At 31.5% G+C, this 7,769-nt stretch overlaps 1 long non-coding RNA gene across 1 annotated transcript in view; it reads left to right on the forward strand.

The window, feature by feature from the left end:
* The window catches only part of LOC135217913 (uncharacterized), a 28,604-nt gene extending 22,078 nt beyond the window's left edge, over positions 1-6,526 (forward strand). The window contains exon 3 of the long non-coding RNA XR_010315239.1: positions 6,422-6,526. This is a non-coding gene — a long non-coding RNA (uncharacterized LOC135217913). The remainder of the gene's footprint in view (positions 1-6,421) is intronic.
* The last annotated feature ends 1,243 nt before the right edge of the window (positions 6,527-7,769 follow it).

The raw sequence follows: 7,769 nt of genomic DNA on the forward strand, positions 1-7,769 counted from the left end.
TATATATATATATATATATGTATGTATGTATATATATAATAGATATATATATATATATATATGTGTGTATATATATATATATATATATATATATATATATATATATATATATATATATATATATATATATATATATATATATGTATATATATACATATATATATATATATATATATATATATAATATATATATATATATATATACAGATATATAGATATATATATATATATATAGATAGATAGATAGATAGATAGATAGATAGATAGAATTAAATAAATACAGTATATACTGTGAAATGCAATTGATAGTTGCAGGACAACAATTCTCTCTCTCTCTCTCTCTCTCTCTCTCTCTCTCTCTCTCTCTCTCTCTCTCTCTCTCTCAGAGAACAATATATACGTACATTCGCCCAAACTTTGTAACCCATAGATGTATGCATCAATGGAACAAAGCTCTTCAAGCATAATTCAAGAGGAACAATTTATCAGTGGCATCGCTTATTTGATGCCAGAGTTATGTAAACTAACAAATAATTTCATATGCTCGTCTAACCTTGGTGACTTTTTCAGGCGATGCGATTCGTCGCAGAAAATTGACCAGAAATTACTCCCTTCATAGTAATAATTCCAGTTCTAAATATCGCTAGTAACTTAACAGTAATGCTGGTCCCTAGTTCAAGTTCTGTTCAGTGTATGATAGATTTACCTTATATAGTTACCGTGAGAAACATAATGGGAGTTAGTGGGTCGCGTAGGTCTACTGTTAAGCCATCAGCAGCCATTTGACTTGCTCCCGTAGTCTTTAACGTGGATGGAGAATGGTTGCTTGGGTACTGACTTGAAAAGTTCATTATTTTACAAGGGATGCTGAAGGAAATATATAGAAAGGTTTGTGCATCTACCTAATCATTCTATTGCATTAGTCTGCTGATGCAAGATGCATTTTTAAACTCATCATTGTACAAAGTTAATTCAACTGTTAATGTAAAAGCAAATTCAAAGTTAGTTGATAATGGGATAAAGATTGAGAGAAGTTGGTTGATTCTGCATTTCTCGAACAGAACAAACTTTATCCAAAATATTAGCATACTTTCTTAGGAAGGGTGTGTCCTTTATAGGTTTGGAGCAAATAATCAAATCTGGTAGAATCATCCATTGTTGTTGTATAAGTGAAGCATTAGCCCTTACTACAACTGTACTTGAAAGCGATTGAATGGCTTCACCAATATTCCTGCTTAACAGAATGGTCTGAGACATTATCTGTTTCCTCAGTGAAATCTTAATAATACTTTTTTGTGCTTTTTTGCAACCCTCAAGGAACTGTCTAACAAAGGAAAAGCTTTCATGTTGAAAATAAAGACAGGCATTGAATATGATGTGCTTTTAAAGTTCGTTGTTGGCTTCCTATCTTATCTTCAATACCAAGGATAAATGAAAACTTAAGTTGTCCCACTTCACAATAGCCCAGTCGTCTTGAGATCCTATAAATTTTGTGAAGCTCTTATAAATTGAAGTGTTGTGCAGTGCTTTGTAAGGTTACTTGAATAGCTGCCCATATCCTTAGACACTATTAAAATGGATACAATGGCATTACATGTATTTTAGTCTATATGTAGAAATCTTCTACATTAAGAGATTGTCCTTAGAGGCTCCTTTGACTACTATTATAAAGACCTCTCCCCCTTTTTGTCAAAAAGATATGATGGTCACTGCCAACAAATCACTTGCTCAAGATGTAGTGCTACATGCAATTCGAACACAAGTTTTCTTAGTGAGTGTCCTACTTGATTTGGAAGTTTCCTACAGAAAGAAAAGCAAGTAAGTTCAGTCCATTTTCAACACTCACCCTGAACTCATATTAGGTCTAAGTTTTCATCATTTCTCTATTTCATGATTTTCTGTGCCTCCCCACAGGTCTTATAAGTCCAGCAACTTCTACCACATGCTTTTATCCAACCGTCTCAAACTTAGGGATCTCGGTCTTAATTTCGAGTCAAAAACACCTCACTCTCCAACATTATCTTTGGGGTCTGAGTATTACTTTCCAATCATGGAACACCTGACAAATTTCTGTCACTTCATAGCACAATTTCTCCACATTACCCGGACCATGAATCTTAATAATTCAATAATTACTTCTTTCAAAATTTCTTTTGCTTTATCAGTGTCCACGTTTCTACTGCATCATATGGATAGGCCTTGTGTAACAATCATGCATCTTTGTTGTCTCTGCTAACTGGATATTTTTTTTTTCCAATAGTCTAACTATATTTCCATTTCATCTAAGCTGTAAATATTTTTCTTTAAATCCTTTCAATCCTTGCTTCACAGTCAAGTGTGCACCTAAGTTGTTTAGTTTTATAAGACATGCCTAATTACCAAAACATGGTTCTCCACTTCCTCCTCTTACCAATTTGCTCTTCTGATACATATTTTGCATTAAAAATCCTAAGTTTTTGTACATTTAGCCATCTTCAGCATCTCTCTTGCCACCACCAATTCATTCTGTACACAGGACAGAATTCAATCCCACACCTTCTCTCCTAACTTTAATTTTTCTTTGCCTTTTCTCTGGTCACACCAAGCTTTGTTTTGCCTAAGTTTATTTCAGTCTTCTCAAATCCACCAATTTCTTCCACCTTTAAGCATTTTAACCACCACTCCAAATTCCACTGTTGATGCTAAGGCATCTTTGTACAGTATCTCCCATATGCCTTTATTCTGATCCTTTGTAGGTAGTACTTAATTTGTGTGATATTCTACAGCAAAGGGATGGATTGGAAGGGCCAAGCGTTAAAATGAGAACACTTTACTTAATGAATACTAAGACACCTGAATGTTAGAGTACTGTGATGACTTAACAGCACTGCAAGGTGCTCATCATCCTAGTTTCAAAGGATCCTAAGGGTACTCGGGTACTAAAATCTTCAGACTAGAAACCTCTTGCTAAACATTTTACGTAGCTTGAAATATGAAGTATGAAACCACTTTAAAGGTGACTTTTGCTTCAAACTTTGATAGAGGTAAAAAATAAATTTTGATAACACCTACTTGTGACGTGACATTTTGTCTAAAATTTTGTTTCCATTATTTTATACACTATGGAAGCAAAAACAAATGTATCTGGTGTAAAGAATGCACAGGCATTGAACCTCCAAGTACATACATGAAGTCTAAACCACATATGCATTGGCCTTGAGTTATGAATGTAAATCCTTGTTTACAAGTTGCTATAGTAATTTGTTGCTTTTCAGGTATTTCCAGGCAGTGTCATGTTAGCACTGTAACAATATAGGTAGTTCCTGCTAAGTTTTTGTAATGTATATTCCCTTGTATTTTCTCATCACTTAGTAACTACTAATTTTGTTTTCCCACACAAGATTTTCTGTATAGCCAAAGTAAATCTCTAAGCATAGGCATTATGTAATTATTTTATACTGGTAATATCAATTTCTTTGATCAGTCTGTTTTCACAAGTTTTTACAAAGCTTACCCATTGGTAATTAATAATTGGCATATTAAACCCACACTTGACATTTTTTTGTATGGTATATACTGGCCTGAGAAAATTTCTTCTACTCTTGCCAATACCTTCATTTATTTTCATTAATCTTCTGTAGTTTCCTGTGTGGTTGGATACTTAAGATTCTGTGTGAAATAAGGTATTTTATTATTATTTCAATTTCAATATATATTCATCATAGAGTGGGCTTGAAAGTCTTTCTGATTGTGGCTTTGACTTGAGTTTTTTTTAACTATACTAGAATACAGTTCAGTATGTAACTCATATTTGTTATTTACCATGCCCGATACCTTACATTTTAAAGAGAATTTTACGATTATATTTCATTAACCGCAACAGTTGATGACAGTATGCTAGAAATGAAAAAAAAGGCAACTTATCTCTCCTGTTTTTCAGTATCTAAAAATCATTTTTGAATCTGTGAATTTTCCTTAATTGTTAAATATGTATATTACTCCCTCTTTCACACTGAATTCAATATTTTGGACTTAAAATAATACCTGGTAGTAGTAAAAAACATAAGTTTTGAAAAATATTTATTAAATAACTGTTACAAATTTTATCTGGACGGATAAAACACTTGAAACAATGACACGAAATTTCTTATATAAAATTTAGAACCAGATTGATTTACAGCAAAAACATTTGTTATGGAAACTGGAACAGATTTAACTATAGTAAAAAATTAAAAATATGCAGCTAAACTAAATTAAGATTTAATTATAATTCTATCATAAGATGTATAACTTGTGGGATAATTGCACTTCACTTACTTCATAACTTAGCACAGTTGGGATATATGTATACTGTATGTAAAGTACATTGTATAGTAAAAATATAATTGTACTTTTACAAGCATTATGTATATAATAACATTTGGTTACTCTGATACAATATGCTTCCATTAAGCATACCATTATTCCTATATTTCCTGTACTTGTCAAGATTAATATTTATAAACTATATAACTCTCATTATTAGCAAATATATATTTTGTATATATATTTATATGACTAGATATATAAAAAGGATTATGGCATTATTTTGTAAAGATGAAGCACTACATGTTTCATATTTTAAGCATTCCATAAGTCTCATATATTTTGACTAGAAAATAGAATATATTTTGAAACCTATCACTGTAAGTAGTTCCAATGGTGTTCAATCATCATTAGCTTGAGTTGTTGAACATTACTACATGTTTGCAAAGCTTCTAGAAGCCTTAACAATATACATACTAAGATTACACTATGTAGTGAATCTTTCCAATTTCAGAGTATAACTCTCAAAAAGGCAGCAGCACACTGAACCTTGGATCTAAATCATATGCATCTATTTTTACATGACTAACAAATACGTACTCGCACAGCTGCCAGATAGTTTTTCAACAATCACTATAACATGTTGGCATAAAAATTGATACTTTAGAAGCTTGCCGAGTCATTAGCTGGAAGCTTAGTAATATGGTAAAAATACTAGAGGAAAAATGTCCTCAGAACTTAAAAGTTGCACGTTACAACTCACCTTACATACTCTTTCAAAGTTGACCCTTGCTTTTTTAATATGGATCCTAGAAAACAAGTTGCTACTGGTATATTATTATATAATATCCAGTTGTAAAATCTCCATATATCAAACATGATTTGAAGATTCATTTTAAGTAATACATATTTTAATAATTGACTCATTTTTACGTTGTCAAAACAGAAAACCATAAATTTCATGTACGTATTTCTTAAAAATTTTATATAATTTGCTAATGCTTTCATTGCACCATTATTAAAAGCAAAACAATACAATGCAGTAGAAAACTCAAGTATAATATGCCTATCATACGAAGCAACAGTTATTATATATACTAAGTGACCTCATACTTGCTCGTTTTTCTTGGCCAAAAACAGGCCAAAAAAATCTGTGCCAAATAAAGTTACTTGTATTCTACCTAGATAGATATTTGATGAATGCAGTGAAAAAAAAATTTAATCAGGCAAATCCTCATTGCAGAATTAGATTTTGCAAAATAAAATCTTAAAAACAAAAGTCCTGTAATATAGTACATTAACTTGAAGAATTTGCCTGCAAGGGAAGGGTATAGGGCATATCAACAGAACAATTAATATTTTATTCTTAAGTTTGGGACGTGTGTAAATCTGCCACCCTAACAACTACCATTTGAGAAATTTTCAACATGGTAATAGCCTTGGTAATGTGATAATGCATGCATTATTTGTTGGCCAAAATTAAGAATTATTGCCAAAGTTTTTGAGCATTAAATAATTTTATATTTAAAGCTAAAGTTTTAAAAATTTATTTACTATATTTAGACTACTTCAATTATATGAACTTAGTTTACTTGGTGAAATTTTACTTGATTGCTAACCACAAAACTCATAAAAAAAAAACCATTTAGGATGACCTATAAAGAATGGACAGTTTTCTTTCGCAACTCCTTAGGAGACTAGCTTGGGGAAAAAACTTTGCTACACACCATTAACAGAATTTGTACAATGGTGCTATTGTCAAATTTGGCCTACAGTATTCTTTAATGTTAATAGCTAAATCTGGTATTACGAATTAATTACTGACAGTATCTCATATTCTGCTGAGTAAATACCACATGAGTAAACACAGTACTTATGTCAGTACCTTTATAGATGTACAACAGAGATAAAGGTCTTTAAGTCCTGTTAATAATTCATTAATTACCTTATGGTCTTTGATTGTACCTTTTATAAGGTACTAGTGTAATTTTACCTTTAAAAAGATAGCCCTTGGAAAATTACTTAATAAGAAAATCTGAGAAAATTACATTGTATAATTTTAATACAAAATTACTTTTTACCCAATGAATTTTGCACACCACATTCCTTATGGTGCATATTTGTTTTTAATTTTCAGAACACCCAAGGCAAAGTGGTACTATACTACAATCATGCCTGGCAAACCTAACTTTATGACAGTCAAACTTTGTGGATTTCTTAGCTGAGAGAAATGGCCTGCTATGAAAGGTAAGTTGCAAAAAATTCTCATGTTCTCACCATTCCAGTAACAAATGTTAGTTTTGTGAATGCTTTGATTACTATGACTAGAGAGAATACTTTGAAAACATAAACTGAAAAATTCTTTGGTTATTGTAAATGTATTTTTGGGGAAACAACTGCTCCCAAAATCTGAAATTTACGTTGTGGATATCAGTAATAAACTATATGGAATAGGTATATAATTATGCAAAACCGTTAGATATATGGAAGATTCAGTTTATCTTTGAAAAATATCCATCAATCAGGATTCCATCCTTTATCTGGTTCTTTAAGTGTGTGTAATAATTCAAATAACAGTTGAAAATTTTTTATATGCTTTTGTGTTGAGCAACAAGCTGATGAATTTCTGCATTGGCATCTTGTATAGATGAATGCATTTGTAAACATAAAAGATGCAGTCAAAGCAACTAGATGATAATTATCTAATGACAAGGGACATTGTCCCTGTGATACTGTTGTCTGTTGCACTGTTTTTATGTTGTCTGTTGCATTGTTTTTAGCGTGGTAGTCGAAATCTGTAACTACTTGCCAATATAGGCTATGATACTGTGTAGTTATTTCATGTAAACTAAAATAGCAATGGAAACATTGAGAATCATATTGCATAAAAATATTTAGTTGTTTAAAAATTCAGTGTTGAGAATAGAAAAAATACCAAATCTGGTGTTGACTTCTGCCATGGATACCTGACAAATCAGCAGTCTTCGTACCTGTTGACCAACAGCAAAGATGAAAAGCATCTCTATTAGAATCATTTGTGTTTCAGCTACAGTAATGATCTACAGCCAGTACGTTTAATGGGTGAAATTCATAGGACTCTAAAAGTGGGTTAAAATTTTAAACTTTAATTTAGGAAAAGCATGCAACAGGCACATTGCTCAAAGATCGTGCCTAGTACATTGTTCACAATGGTATGGATGGATCACATGAACATTCAAGTTAGGTAAGTGTTGTGTTGTCAGGGAGTTACCATAAATTTTCAGACTTAAAGTGATCTTAATGACAAATGTTTTGCTGAATGCATAGTGAACTTTCAAAATATCAAGATCTGTAAGGAAGCTATCTTTGCATGATAGTCTCCTGTTAAATACCTAATCAAAGGTATCAGGTATATTGATGGGCCTTCTCCAACATAAAGGCTTTCTCTTCCTTTTTTTCTTTTCCACTCAAAATGATGAAAGTAATCCAAGAATAGTTTGTCTTGT

The sequence above is a fragment of the Macrobrachium nipponense genome, chromosome 11, assembly GCF_015104395.2.
Source record: "Macrobrachium nipponense isolate FS-2020 chromosome 11, ASM1510439v2, whole genome shotgun sequence".
NCBI lineage: Eukaryota > Metazoa > Arthropoda > Malacostraca > Decapoda > Palaemonidae > Macrobrachium > Macrobrachium nipponense.